Source organism: Colossoma macropomum, unplaced genomic scaffold (genome assembly GCF_904425465.1).
Source record: "Colossoma macropomum unplaced genomic scaffold, Colossoma_macropomum, whole genome shotgun sequence".
Taxonomy (NCBI): domain Eukaryota; kingdom Metazoa; phylum Chordata; class Actinopteri; order Characiformes; family Serrasalmidae; genus Colossoma; species Colossoma macropomum.
The window spans coordinates 30,455,878-30,472,165 of NW_023494800.1; the positions used below are offsets into that span (position 1 = coordinate 30,455,878).

A 16,288-nucleotide genomic window follows, 5' to 3' on the forward strand; every position below is an offset into this window, starting at 1 on the left:
GCCACAAACGAGCTGGAAGGAAGGCGGGGCCCAAATCCCAAACACCACTGAGGGACGCAAGTGATGGCAGGAGGAGGAGGGCAGCCACTAGAGTGGGGGCGAAGACTATGGCAGCCACAAGAGGCACGAAGGCAGGATGCGGCTGCCCTCCTCCTCCTGACGTCACTCGCGTCCCTTGGTGGTGTTCACGATTCAGGCCCTACATTCCCACCAGCTTGTTGGTTGGCACAGTTGGTTACCCCTGCTTGGCTGGAAAGAAAACCGGCAGCCACCGGCCCAGACAAGACCGATGACCCTTGGGCTAGTGGATGGGAGCAGAAATCCCTGGTATGGCACGGGGGAATACTTGAGTCCTCCCTCTGATACATGACCATGATGTCACTGGTCCAGATTTTGCCTCGCTGTATTCTCTGGCTTTGGCTTTCAAGAATTTTTTTATAGCTTAGCAAATTCTGACAAAATTAGCCAAACATAACTCTTCCCAAGTGCTTGAAAAGTAGAAATAAATGAAGAAAGTTAAAGTGAATGTTAAAGGTATGAAAGTGGGAAATGCCTGAACGGCCTGTGTAGGCTAATACTAATCTTGGCTGAGAAAAATCTCCCTCTTTCTGTCTCCCTCTGTCTCTGTCATCTGTTTATCTCCTCTTCTCCCTCTCTCTGTTCATTTATCTCTCTCTTCTTGTCTGTCTCTGTTCATCTATGCCTCTCATCCCTCCATGTGGAGGCCTGCTGTTGGATGCTCTTCTCTAATTTCTCCCAGATCGTTATCCATCATCAGCTTTTCTTCTTTCGAGGGATCCTCCAGACACTGCTGGCGAAGTGGCCCTCACTGATTTCCCTGATGCATGTCAGCGGCTGATGATATAATCCCTTGGCTGCGCTCCCCTCTTTCTGTTTAGAGAGGTTTACACAGATTGAGTTGAATCACTATGGAAAGTTTACTTAATTATTAATCCTCAAAGCCATGTTAGTTTAAAGCGAGGCAACTTTCAGTTGCTTGAGACGGATCTTGGATGGTTTTGACAGGTACGGATTAAGCCTCGGCTTTGACCAGCAAAGTTTTTAATTTGAGGATCATAGTTAACCGAGCAGTCCGGCTCAGGTCTGTTTAGTCCTCGTCTGACAAACAACTCTGCAGATTATAGTATGTGAACGCTTGCAGACAAATATCTCGAGGCTGCAACAAAAGGAGCCGTTGTTGTGTTTGTTTCAACCATAAAGGGTCTGTTCACATGAAATCAAAGGGAATTTCTCGACCATGTCATTGCTGAGTGTTTGAAACTCGCCACATATATGCAAACAGGAAACATCTCAGCTCTCATCTGACGAGATTACAGACTTGAAATGTTATTTTCTTTCGCTGGTTCCACCTGTGGCTGGACATTTCAAACACTTCACTTTGCATGCCTTTAACCCTCACTGGTCCAGAGGTATTACAGCGATTTTACTGTACACTGTACACCACTGTTGAAAAGTTTGGAATCAATGTTTTCAACAATATAAAACTATGACGACAGGTTAATACATTTATTAGCAACTTCACACTCTAATACAATGGCAGTTAATTAATAGGTAGCTTAGGAAATTATAGATGCATCCTGAATAATACAGTCAAGGCATAGACAATAAAAAAGAGTAAAAGACTATGTTTTAACTGTTTTGGGATATTTAGGGATAATTACCTTGTATGCATTAACTTAACACTTGACATGCACAAAATATAGTAATATAATAACGAATATTTGAACCTACCCTAATTAGAGCATTGTCTAATTTCCACTAGTCCATCAATGGGAATTCCAATATAATATTAGCGTCAAGCTAAGATATACAATTGGAAAATTTAAGCTTAGATGTGGAAGTCACTTCTTTTACTCTGTATGCTGGAGTTTTACTCTCTTATTCTATTCTTACTCTAAAGGCAGTCATAAATGGTGATGAATTAAATGTTAATAATTGTTTATAACTACTGTATTTGAATGCATGTTGGAATAATAATAAAAAATGTAGTTATTGCAAGAAAACCTAAGCACAATCTCAATTTACAGAGATTTGTTTTGCATTTAAGGAATTTAGTGATGTTTTAACCTATTGCATATTTAGTTATAGACCCTTTGATACACATACTTCTATAACATGTACATAAATGTATTTTTAGAGCACAGATGTGTTTGTATGCACTGTATGTTGGAATGTATATGCAGACATTTTGTGTTTTGCAATCTGACATTGGTCATCTTTGAGAATCTGTAAAATGGTTGTACAAAATTCGAGAGAAATGTGACAAAGCAGTTTAATATTTCGGATGGTCAGTTTCACTTTGCAACAGCCAACAAATTTTTTTGTATTCTGAAAAAACTTAGTCTGGAGCCCTGATAGCCATGAAGTTATGATAAAATTAATATCCATTATGCTTCAAGGCATCCCGAGACAAATAATTTGGCAAACATAATGTAAATAGACTAATTGAAGTATATCATTTATTCTTAAATAGCTAAAATACTTCAAAGACAGAATCTAAAAGCACCTTTTGTATTCCTTAATTACGTTTATTTTATTAAAATACCAAAACAATCATAACGCTACTGAAACTTTACCAAATGTTTCAGTACTGACTATCGGTTCTGGAAATTTAGTTCATTATGAGCAGAACTCAAAAATACAGCCATTACATGTCCAGCAAACACAGCTTTAAACACTTTACCATTCATATTTTTCAACTACAAAAAAGTTACTTACCTGCAATATCTTCACAATACAATATGAAACAATATATGTTTCGGTAGTGACAATTCTCAACTGTTCCATGCTGATTTTCAGACTTTGGGACACATTTACTTCAAAACAATGAGATCTAACTGCTCACCATGTGGCCATGAGGGACAGTGATGCAGCCTCACTTCCTGCTCTAAAATGCAGGGGCGTGGCTAAAATAAGGCTCCGCCTGTAGACTAAAGCTCTTTGTGTTTCGGTAATGACATGAAAATGACTTGAAACATAAAATCTGAGTGTAATTTTCCCAAGTGTAAATGTAGGGGTTAAGGTTTGGGACAGACTCCTCCCAATAGAAAGTAACCTATAAATGATGATTTTGTGTATATTTAGCTTATTACTATTTCTATTTATGCCTTGAATTTAAATAAGCTCTGAGTACTTCATTGTGTCTTTAAAGAGTGTTTTTCACTGTGGGTACAGAGCCCCGCTGGTGACATCCTGTATAAATAAAAATAACGCATAGCCATGACTTAGTAAGGCATGGGAACAAGATAATTAAGTCATGGCCAAGACTTAGTAAGGGGTGGGAACGAGATCCTAACGCATGGCCACAACTTAGTAAGGCATGGGAATGAGATAATTAAGTTGTGGCCACAACTTAGTAAGGTATGGGAATGAGATCCTGATTCGTGGCCACGACTTAGTAAGGCATGATCTTGTTCCCACGCCTTATTAAGTGGTGGCCACGACTTCTCATTCCCACACCTTACTAAGATGTGGCCACGCCTTATTTTTATTTGTATGGGCTGTCACCAGCAGGGCTCTGTATGTGGGAGCACAGTTTGAACTAAGTCAGTAGAATTCGGTACACAGCTTTAGCACTTCTGAATGTTTTCTTTCCTCAGATGCCAAAAGCTGGCCATGAAGTTGACAAGTGTACAGTTTTTTTGTCTGTCCACAAGTCTGTATGCACATGATTAACTCAAATCACAATAAAATATCTCCCCTTCGACTTACAAACACAGTTTAGAATCTGCACAAGCTACAAGTGACAATTAACCAAAATTATACAAAACAAAGCTCAGGACCTCGGAGGGTAAAACATGTGACACAAACAGTTCACACGGTCCTGTCCCGTCATTTAGAGTCGCGGCATAAATAAAAACGGTGAAAATTGTCGCCTTTCGTCTGTGGCGTTCGTTAACTACGTCTCTCAGTCCGCCTCTGCTTTCTGGACTCCGCCCTGCCAAGCGTTTGTAGTGGTCACAACAATTATCTTGATCTCCTCTCACCACTGAAGCTCTGACCTCAGAGCAGGCCTGCTGGGGAATGTGAAGGAGATGCCCACGGAGAATCCTGATCCTGGAACAGGCCTCCTCCTCTGAGTACTGCGGTGATGGTAATTATGAGAATGTGTGGCAAAGGCTGTGTTTTACGAGGCAGATCTGCACAGAAGGGAGAGGCCAAGACTCTCATAATTGCAGAGATTCTGAGCGCCGGCGTGTTGCACAAACATGAGGAGGCCTGCTCGGAGCAGGCCATAAAGACAGGCAATAAAAACATGAAAAGGTTCTCATCAGCAAACGGACCATCCTTCTGATTTTGAGGTTCTGTGTGACTGTGTGTTTCCAGATAAGCAGATGTGTTTGCTTCAAACAGTACAGTAATCTTGATAAGCCGATCTTTCTGACCCTGTGAGTTTCTGTGAAATCACAGCCACAGTTTACATTTTTAATGCATAAACTTTTGTTGCTTTTTTTCAGTAAAAAAAAAAATCAGTGTTACGTTTGTGCTGAATTAGAAAGCATAGATTACTTGATAATAGTCTAATGTATAACCAAGTGACAGTCACAAATATAAACATATGACCAGGAGGCCACTTGTAGGCCTAAGTCTTACAAGGTAACATTAAGGGAATGGACGTTTCTCAAGAGATGCAGAGTCTGGAGCACAGGGTGTGTAAAGTACAGAAAGGAGAGCTGGCAACAAAGAGAGCAGGTGCATGTACAGTATGGTGCCAGTACGCTGGCACTAAGTGAAATATTTTGTAGTTCCATACATAGAAAAAAGTGAGTCAACCTGTTAGGAAACCTCACTTTTTTAGTGAGTCAACCTATCAGGAGAAGAGCCCTCTGTTAGATCTGGCTGGGGGGGTTGTTGCTTCTATGAAACCTGCACAGGTTTCACATGTTGGTCAGAATTATGTCTGATAAAAAAACATTTCATAGTTGTGTCAACAGAAAGAAAATTATATGATGATGCCTTTTAAGGTAGTCCATGTGCCAGGAAATGCACCCTCTTGTAGTCAGCAGCATGGTTGCTGCATGTATGAAACTTTCACAGGTATCACATATTGACCCTAAATATGTATTACTAAATGTGTTTCATATTTTGTTAGACAGAAAGGAAGTTCTAAGGGAATGCCTTCATTGTTATTGCAAACATGATATTTATATTGGTCTGAAATATACTATATTTCCAAAAGTATTGGCTCGTCTGCCTTCACACGCATATGAACTTGAGTGACATCCCATTAGTAATCCATAGGGTTTAATATGTCGGCCCACCCTTTGCAGCTACAACAGCTTCAACTCTTCTGGGAAGGCTTTCCACAAGGGTTAAGAGTGTTTATGGGAATTTTTGACCATTCTTCCAGAAGCGCATTTGTGAGGTCAGACACTGATGTTGGACGAGAAGGCCTGGCTCACAGTCTCCGCTCTAATTCATCCCAAAGGTGTTCTATCAGGTTGAGGTCAGGAGTCTGTGCAGGCCAGTCAAGTTCTTTCACACCAAACTCACTCATCCATGTCTTTATGGACCTTGCTCAGTCATGTTGGAACAGGAAGGGGCCGTCCCCAAACTGTTCCCACAAAGTTGGGAGCATGAAATTGTCCAAAATCTCTTGGTGCTGAAGCATTAAGAGTTCCTTTCACTGGAACTAAGGGGCCGAGCCCAACCCCTGAAAAACAACCCCACACCATAAACCCCCTCCACCAAACTTTACACTTGGCACAATGCAGTCAGACAAGTACCGTTCTCCTGGCAACCGCCAAACCCTGACTCATCCGTCGGATTGCCAGACGGAGAAGCGTGATTGGTCACTCCAGAGAACACGTCTCCACTGCTCTAGAGTCCAGTGGCGCCGCTTTACACCACTGCATTCGACGCTTTGCATTGCGCTTGGTGATGTAAGGTTTGGATGCAGCTGCTCGGCCATGGAAACCCATTCCGTGAAGCTCTCTACGCTGTTCTTGAGCTGATCTGAAGGCCACATGAAGTTTGGATGTCTGTAGCGATTGCCTCTGCAGAAAGTTGGTGACCTCTGCGCACTATGCGCCTCAGCATCGGCTGATCCCGCTCTGTCATTTTACATGGCCGACCACTTCGTGGCTGAGTTGCTGTCGTTCCCAATCGCTTCCACTTTGTTATAATACCACTGACAGTTGACTGTGGAATATTCAGTAGTGAGGAAATTTCACGACTAGACTTGTTGCACAGATGGCATCCGATCACGATACCATGCTGGAATTCACTGAGCTCCTGAGAGCGACACATTCTTTCACTAATGTTTGTAGAAGCAGTCTGCAGGCCTAGGTGCTTGGTTTTATACACCTGTGGCCATGGAAGTGATTGGAACACCTGAATTCAATGATTTGGATGGGTGAGTGAATAATTTTGGCAATATAGTGTATGTGTGATTAAAAACATATTATAGTATTTCATCAGAAAGAAAGTTATAGGGGGGTGCCTTTTAAGGCAGTCTACCTGCCAGGAAATGCACCCCCTCTTAAATCTGGTTACAGGTGTGTGTGATACAGGTGTGACATATTGGTCCCAAATATGCTGAAGAGATGCAGATGATCTCTCTTAATGGAATTGAATCTTTTTAATGTAGAATATCTTGCTTAAGAACCTATTTCTTAAAAGCCCATGATACAGGAGATGGAACTGGATATTTTAATCTCACCAACGACACTGTGTTCAGTTTTGTTTCTATAATAGTTTTGATTTGTAATGATGGATCAGGATTAGATGGGGAGAAGTGTATTTTATGATTAGAAATAAACATGCTTTAACTTGTTTAAGTAAGATAAACAGACTAACAAAGCAACAAATAAATGAAACGCCTAATTCCTTAAAAAAAGTAGAATAACATAGAGGAGCAACCCTATTTGCATACTGGACACAAGTAATGTTTATTCAGTGGAGGCTTCTACACACAGTCTTGGTGGTACCATCTCTGGCAAATGTCACAGCATATCTGAACTAGAGGCAGGTCTTACTTGTCAAAGTGCTCCCCTGCAATTGTATTTCATTTTGATATAATGGCCTGTCTAGCACTTTAGACCTTTATGGATATTACTATCTATACCACAAATGGTACTTACTCCATATTGCTCCTGTTCATTCACTTTGCTAGCTGCAAGTACCTGAAAACCCATGAAATGATTTATGTTACCCCATTAGGGATGAATATTAAGTTAAAACTTGTTTGCTAAAGCAAAGAATACCAGAGACATGACTCCCTTGTCTTATTAATAAGACTCAGCAATCTCGTTGATTTCTCAATTTATATATATATATATATATATATAATTACAAAAAGCAGAAATGAACCAATTTGTGTTATCGTGCTCTTCCATCCCAGAATAATGGCACAGGTTGCAGAGATCATCAGAGAAACAAGTATTCAGAAATATTCAAACTTGATTTTTGATTTTAAATGTTCTCAAAGTAATATTTGTAATATTGCATAGCACTAATAAACTGGCTTTATATTGCCTTTTCTTTTAATGAACAACAAGCATTTCTAATGCAATTAACAATGACCAGGCAAAAATGAAACAAAACATTAAAACAAACCAGATTCTCAAAAGACAGTCATGGCAACGTCCAGTTTCCGCTGGTTAACTGCCTCCTGAGTGGTTTGGATGTTTATGGCCTCTCCCTTTAATCAGCAAACTGTAGATAATTTTATTAGTAGATCAGCTTGAGGCAGGATTACAGAATGACAAGATACAGTTTATTACACCACAAAATCATTAATATAAGTAACTCAGGTACTTTAATGATAAATGCAATATTAATTATTTGTAATGATGTGAAGCACCATCCCTAAAACAAAGCTTTTAACAGTATGTTCCAATGTGTGAAAAGCGGTAATAATCACATAACATTTCGATCAGGTGCACTGCTCCTGCTGCTGGAGAGGGCACTGCTGTTGCTGGTGGTCCTGGGTTGGACACTGCTGCTGTTGGTGGTCCTGGGGTGGACACTGCTGCTGGAGGGGGCAATGCTGGCTGGTGCTGCAAGATGCAGAAAAAGGGTTTCAACCAGTCCTCTCCTGTTTTTGTGGGTTAATAGCCGTGAGAGCTTTAGTTACTATGTATGGCGAGATGTGATGGAGTGTGAAGAGACCAGGGCTTAATGCAGGGTTTATATATGAAATACAGGGTTTATATACGATACATTAATTTGCAGCCCAATATCAGCATTGCCAAGTAAGAGTCCAGCAGCAGAGAAATGTGCATTAAAAGCCTGGCAGAGCTAATTTTTGTGAGAGATTGAGTGGTCACTGAATGTTTTTAAGAGAATTAACTGCCTTCCAGAAATTGCAAGTGTTTGAAGAACAGCTGGTGATCAAGAGAAGAAAATGGTCTGATTTGTTTTTTCTAATAGAGGAGCTACATTTACTCCTCAGCTGCCTAAATGTAGGCAAAGACCTTGTAGGCAAATGTTCATCTGAGATGGGTAATTTCAGAAGTGAGCCAGGGATTAGATCTGTCTCTGTTTCTGAGCCTTTGTTTGTTTGTTTACCACCACTAGAAACATTTGATGTCTGCAATTTGCCATGTATGGTGAATTTGACTCAGTGCTACATTGAAAAGCTTGTTGAAAGCTTGTTATTAAAATGATTAAAATTTCTCACCATCCTGTTTTTTGAGAATTTTTCTAATGCAGTCATCACTAAAGCCAAGATCAAAAACACCTAAGACAGTAATTTTGTCAGTTCTGTTGGACGAAAATATTTTTTTGTGAGCACCATAATGTCAGGATCAGATGGTGAAATCAGTACTTTCAACTGATCCAATTTATTCTTTTGAAGACTCCGAATGTTTTGCTGAAATATGCTTAGAGCTTGTCTTTTTTTAAAACTGAGAGGATCTTTTACACAGTTTATAATAGAGGTGGGCAATATGATGATATTTTATTTTTATTTTCTGAGCATATTGTGGAAATTATCAGCACTTAAAGAACACGGACTAGCATAATTAGGCCTGTTTAACTGGATTTAGTACAGCGCATTTCGTAAAGCACTGAATAGAAATCATTGTAGTTGTATGTTTATTATCATTTTTTTTTTTTTTCATTTATCTATTTTTTATTATGTGGCACTACAGGTTCTATTTTGTCTGTTTCAATTTATTAAATCTCAGATAAATTAAAAATCATGATGTGTGTTTTTGTGTCATGAAAATGTCTTGAAGTATGTTGATATAATATTTTTGCCATATCGCCCACCCCTAGTATAGTAGGTTTCGATTTAGAGGTCTGTGAGTTAACTTTCTGTTTTCTCAGAAATTCTCCTGTGTTTGGTTATAATGCTGATCCTAAGTCGACTCCTGGCAGAAACCAGAACTGAACAGTCATTTAAAAGCAGAATAAAACACACTCTGGCTTACAGTCTGTGATCAAGCCTGTTGAGGTGAATCCCATCATAACGGTGGGAGGAGAGGCAGTTCAATTCAAACTATCAATAAAAGTCATATTTGTGCATAGACTAATTTTTTTGGAGCCACCTATGCAGATTTAGAATGTAGCTGAAACATCCTGCACCTCTAAGCAGGGATAATATATTCGGTCAGAAATAAAAAATGATAAAAAAAAAGATTTGCCACGGTCTAGTCTAGGGAAGATAGTACACAGTTGAAGTCCCTGATCACCAGTTCTGTGTTTTAAACTCTAATATCATTACAATCAAAGTGTATAATTATATTCTGTATAGCACCTGAGAAGAAGTGAGTAAGCAGTGTTTTTCAAAGAAATCTGCAGGAATATTTTCCATCCCTTCAAAATTCTTTTAGTAGTTGGTTTAACATTTTCTGCCTCTCACAAAGACTGGGCTCTGGGCTCTGCGGTGGTCAGTCCATTGTTCTGAGAACACCGATACATCTTTGTTTGACTTGTTATATACACTGGACAATTTATGTACACTGATAATCTATCCTGGAGGAAATGCTAAAGCACTGATGTGTTCTTGCAGAACTTGAGCAGATCTAAGATGATGGGCTTTGAAGGTCCTCAGAGAGAACTTTATGCTCTGATTGCGCTGAGGTGCAGCAGGTCAATCAGTTTGTAAATAACAAAAAACAAGAGGAAATAAATTTTTCTCACATATATAAGTGCGTGGGCAAACATTGACCTGAAACGCAAAATCTACAAGTAATTATAACACCAGTTAATAACACAAACATCTGAATGAACCACAATTCTCTTAGAATTAAATAGCAATATCAAATACCTTCATGTTTCCATCCATCCATCCATCCATCCATCATCTAAACCGTTTATCCTTCTGGGTCGCGGTGGGGTGCTGGAGCCTATCCCAGCTGTCATTGGGCGGAAGGCAGGATACACCCTGAACAGGTTGCCAGTCTATCGCAGGGCAGCCTTCGTGTTTCCATGTAACTGGAGATCTGACTTGGTATTCACACCAGCACTAACCAGTCCATCAAGCAATTTTTTAAGCTTTTTTGGAGAGAGTCCGGTTAATGCAGAGCTGACACCTTGGCTGATCTTTTCCAAACTGGCCGTTTTCTGACATTTTGCACCTTTATGCAGGTATAGGATTTGACCATCAATCAACTTCTTAAACGTGTCTGGAGAGAGTTCAGTTAATGCGGAGCTGACGGCTTCACTGATCTTTTCACAACTGTCCATTTCCTCCCATTCTGCACCTTTACGCAGGTATAGGAATTGACCATCGACCAATTCCTTAAGCTCTTCTGAGGATAGTCCAGTTAACTCAGAGCTGGCGGGTTTATTGATCTCTTCTAAACTGGCCATCCTCTTCCATCCTTTACCTCTACCCAGGTACAGGACTTGACCATCATCAAACTTCTTAACCATTTTTTTGGAGAGTCCAGTTAAAGCGGAGCTGATGGCTTGACTGTTCTCTTCAGAACTGGCCAGTGCCTTCCATCCTTTACCTCTACCCAGGTACGGGACTTCACCATCATCAAACTTCTCAACCTTTTCTTCGGAGAGTTCAGTAAATGCGGAGCTGATGGCTTTGCTAATCTTTACTTTTAGTCTGTCCGTTTCCAGATATTCTGCACCTCTACCCAGGTATAGGATTTGATCATCAACAAACTTCTTAAGCATTTCTGGAGAGAGTTCAGTTAATCCGGAGCTGACGGCTTGACTGATCTCTTCATAATCGACCATTGCCTTAAAAAGAGATAAAAAAAAAATGGTAAAAATCCCTTAGCGTTTCTTGACATACACAGTGCTTGAGTCCTGTGCTACATCTGTTAGGCAGTACACACCAATATCAAACAACAGTATATCAAGCCATACTGTTGTTTCAGACACAAAATAAGCCTTTTAGTGAACATTAATTAGTTTAATTCTACTAACCTGCAAATCCTCATCATTATTGGCTAGAATAACAATGAGTAGTATAGTGGGTAGTGGGCTCTGGGTAATAGCACAAATAATAATGTTTTGGCCTGAGAGGGTCACAGGGGAACTTCACACTTCTAAATTGAATGTACTTATTAATGAACATCCTGATCTGCAGACATCACCAGAGCATATATTAGCTCTACCACTTGTCTGAGTAGCAAAACCCACTGCCATACCGCTCCTGCTGGATTCTTAAACCTGTCTCCAGCAATAACAGGCAGCTGTCTTCATAGACACCAGTTTTTGATCTCCACAGTAAATTTTAGCTGGTTTATTGGCCGCATCAGTTCCTGAGTCTGCAAATCTTGACACAGTGGTTCAGCCCTTAACCAAGTAAAGCACTTCTCTTGTTTTTACCAAATAATTAATGTCAATCAAACTGAAGAACAAGGCAGGTCATGGCCGAGGCAGGGAGGCAAGTAAGACTGACAAACGGAAGTATTTCAATTGAAATTGAAAAGGGAGTCAATTTTGTCCCCACACACAAATTCACAGCCAATAGCTGTCATTATTCTGGTGAGATTATTTTAGACCTGACTCTAGAGATGTGGACAAAAGCAGAACAGATTAATTTTAGAGAGCAAAAGCACCAGAAACAATTGATTTATGTAGAACACTATAACAATAAAAAATATAAAAAATAACATAAATAAATTTTACATATGGCAAAAGAAAAACTAGTCGTGAAATGTCCAATGCCATAAAAATGAAATAATAAACTAAATTAAAATAATATTGATGAATGATCATGAAAATACATAAATAAAATAAATATTTATGCTTGTTTTTTTTGTTTGTTTGTTTGTGAAGTAGGCTAAAATTGTCAAGAAACAATATGGGTTTTGATAACTTGCTGCATTAAAACAGAATTTAGTTGATGCATGTATTCACATGGGTGTATGTCCAGTATTTTACAGTGTATTTGAACATGGCTATGTTTTGTTATACATTCAACTGATTCTGATTATTATAGGATGACCTAGCATCTGTCCGAATCACAAGCAGTAGCCTGAGTTGTTTGTTCTTATTTGTTAAGAAAAAAATATAAAGTCAGTTGTATTTCCTCAGTAATTGGAGAGTTTATATTATTTATATTTAAATGGGGGTAATATAGATATTGTTTTTCCTCAAAGGTTTTTTATGGCTGTACTTTTGTGAAGTTGGCTGTACATAGAGTAGTTCTGAGGAAGTGGCAGCACAAGTCTGCTTTTGAACCAAAATGGATTAGAAAAACCATTGTGCTAGACGATTTTGAATGTGAAATCTCCTGTTGTGGCACAACACCCAGGTAGACGTCATCTTAGCCACAAAAAAAGGAACAGGGTGCAAATGGACACAAAGGGGACTGTTATACCACTAAACTGCATGTGACCAGCATGTGAACAAGCTCTGCCTCATAGAGAATTAATGTGAACATAATGAAATGACTTTTCATTTTTCCAAGCACCAACGTTACCTGTCTGAAAAGTTTGTGTCCAGTCCTGATAACTCAGTTGATCATTAATGCAAATATTTAACATTAGTCTATGTATTATTTTACAGTGACGCAAGCATTAGCTAAGAATTAGTGTTTTACTGCTGCTGGGACCAAACCTTGTACCTCCATTTTTATCCTTTTTTTATTTTTTAACATGTTTAATTTGAAAATACCAGCTGGTCATTGCATTGGGTTTAAATTTCATAATTAATGGACCAATAGAAATGGTTCAAATTTACGAGGAAGAACAACTTATTCCATTATCTCCGATTAAAAGGTAATAATGTTCTTTTTTCTTTTACTTTAAAGTTACCCCACAGCAAAAATTTGGTATTTGCGTTTAAAAATATATCAATTTTTATGGATCTCTGTGTTCTCAACAGGACTCAAGATGTTTTATCTTTTGTCTCTGACTTGTATTAGACTTGATGACATTTGTACTCAGACAAAATTTAATGTCTTGACTGGTAAGTTTTTAAACTACTGTATAAAAAAATATTAATTTGTATTGTCTTTCAACTGTAACCAACGTTTACTGACTCATACTGCAGCAATTCAGAACCAAAGCATTGCAGGATGTAGCTGACTGGAACACTGTAAACTTAACAAACACTGTAAACACTGCAACCTAACAAAAGTCTGAATGACTATTTTTATCAAGTGGATTTAATTAAAAAGCTTTAAACTGTTGTCATGTTTGTTCCAATTCCTGACATCAAAACAAACAGAAAAAGCAGGAGCTATTGATACAGAATATGAATTAACAATACATATAATTAAATATGTAATGAATTAATTTCAGTTCAACAGTAAACCAAAACGAAAGTGATAACTCTAGCATTTATCCAGTCAGCTACAAGTTTTAATTCTGTTGTCCTGAGTGATTCTGTAGACTCACCATCCAATTTGAAAAGAAATTTGGACTAGAAGCTGCTAAAGACTAATTAAAGCTGGATTTGACGGTCTCAGTCTTGACTAACTCTTCTGTCTAACTTATTTTAGTCATAGTCTTGAACTCGACTGATGTGTTCTTCACTGCAGACCTATAAACTACACCTGCATCCTGCCATTTCCGCCTTGTTACAGAGATTTTCTCTGTAACAAGAACACAGAAAGATGGCGAAAGAACAACTACAAAACAATCTGTTCATAAGCTATGACAAAAATTAAAAAGAGAATGTAAAAGAAAATATTGACTGTAATGCACTGAGGTGTCCCTCCATATATCGATAGTTAACCAAAAAGTGCATGTATAAACATTGGTCTCAAACTGAAAGCCAGCTATGCAGAATTTGTTGATGGCTCAGCAGTCTGGCTTAGTCTGGGTCGGTTATCTGGATATGGATACATCGATTCCTTCCTCAATTTTTGGATTACTCAATGAACTGCTGCTCTGGTCGTATTGCCAATAAGACTTCAAGAAAATTCTTGCTGAACTGGTAACTCACCTCTTTTTTGTAGGACTTTGCATTCCTTACGGCAATCACAATACAGGGCTCCAGCTGAGATGACAAGAAGGATAGAAAAAACAATAATCTGGAAGCAAAGAAATCACACTAGTTAATGGGCCTGACCATTTTCATCTTCTTTTCCATCTCTGATATTAAGTACAGTGTGAGGTGTAACATGAATGAATATTGTAACATAGTAATACAATCAAACACTAATGAAAATGATCTCGTTTTTAGAGTCAGAGTCCTTATCCACCAAGCACCAGATGTACTAGGAATTCCTACATTAAATCCAATAGAAATAAACATAGAAAAAGATAATATATGGGAGTGTAGTTCAATATTGTGCGACACAATTCCAGAGTATGACTGATTTGGTTTAGTACAGCTTACCTTAATTATGTAAAATGATTTCTGTACCGTGCGCTGGTTACCAGTCAGTGTTCGGTTGTTGTTACACCACTCCCACGGATTCTGTGGATTGCTGTCAGCATATTCCCCATAGTAATCAGACATATAACAAGCCAGGTATCTACCATCACAGAAGAACAGGCCAAGCCAGACAAAAACTGGAGGCATGCAGCACAAACACTTCCACAAGATCTTCTTACACAATTCTGTACAACAATCTTTACAACAACAATTTGTACACCATTCTGTACAACGATCTTTACAATTTGTACACCGTTCTGTAGAACAATCTTTACAATTTGTACACCATTCTGTACAACGATCTTTATAATTTGTACACCATTCTGTACAACGATCTTTATAATTTGTACACCATTCTGTACAACGATCTTTACAATTTGTACACCATTCTGTACAACAATCTTCACAACAACAACAACAATTTGTACCCAATTCTGTACAACAATCTTTACAATTTGTACACCATTCTGTACAACGATCTTCTGAATGTTTTTCCACATGAGGCAAAAGAATGTAAAGTGCAACAAAAGTGACAACCATTGGTGTCACCAGGTACAAAATAAAAAATGCCATTGTATATCCGTGTCTACAAGGACACACAAAGTCAATCTCAGCAATCTTTTCTAAAATGACAAGAATCAGGCTAAAAACCACGTTACTGCTCCAAGGATGTTCTTTGAAAAACGTGCTCATATGTAACAGCGCCATTTCTAAAGAGTATTTTAGGTAAACCAACAACGACTCAGAACTAACCCTTCAATGTGGAGATCAGCTTCACGATTCACACAAATCGCTCCAGCTTCAGTAAGACATACATATAGAATAAAACAGGAACAGAAAACAGGAATCTAAAGTTATTAAACTGCCTGGCAGGGACAGACCCAACCCACAGCAACTCTCAATACCTGAATCAGACTTATATGGCATTTTGCTATATACTGTTAAATTGAAGTGTTTCTGAGGTTTGAATGTAAAATGATGCTTTGTTTGTCTAAAATAAAACACTGATTTGAGTTTTAAAAATCCAGTTGAATTGCTTTTTATTAAATTTAGTATTTTTTTATTTTAAACTGACCAAACATATTTTACAGTGTTGCATCAGAAGTTTAAAATACCCCTAATAAAAGTAAAAATAAAAATATCTGTAAATATCTGTAAACTTGCCCCAACTATGAACATGGAACATTAAACGATATAAAGATCCTTTATATGTTTGAGTTTCATTTATATAGATGTATATATGTCTTTCTGAAACCCAAGGACACACACAATAAACAAAGTCCACGACATACACACACTCAGTTTTCACAGCTGGCAGGGTAAAAGCTCCCAAGATCATGGTATAGAGTCACTTAGCTGGCACAGAAAGAGTCTTTAACCATGGGAGGAGATCCACAGGACAAAAAGATTCTGAGTCCTTAGCCACTGCATTAAAATGTTCATTGATGATTCTAATACTATGTCTAGGCTATAGATTTTCTCATTGCTTTTATTAATCAACTGCAGTTTAGGGTAATTGTGTCTC

General features: G+C 38.4%; 1 long non-coding RNA gene across 1 annotated transcript; it reads right to left on the reverse strand.

Moving 5' to 3' along the window:
- Window positions 1-10,408: 10,408 nt before the first annotated feature.
- LOC118820307 lies at window positions 10,409-15,544 on the reverse strand. The gene is made up of 3 exons (XR_005008248.1): window positions 14,725-15,544; window positions 14,329-14,416; window positions 10,409-11,166 (listed from the first exon to the last, which is right to left on the reverse strand). It is a non-coding gene; the product is annotated as an uncharacterized LOC118820307 (long non-coding RNA).
- Window positions 15,545-16,288: the final 744 nt, after the last annotated feature.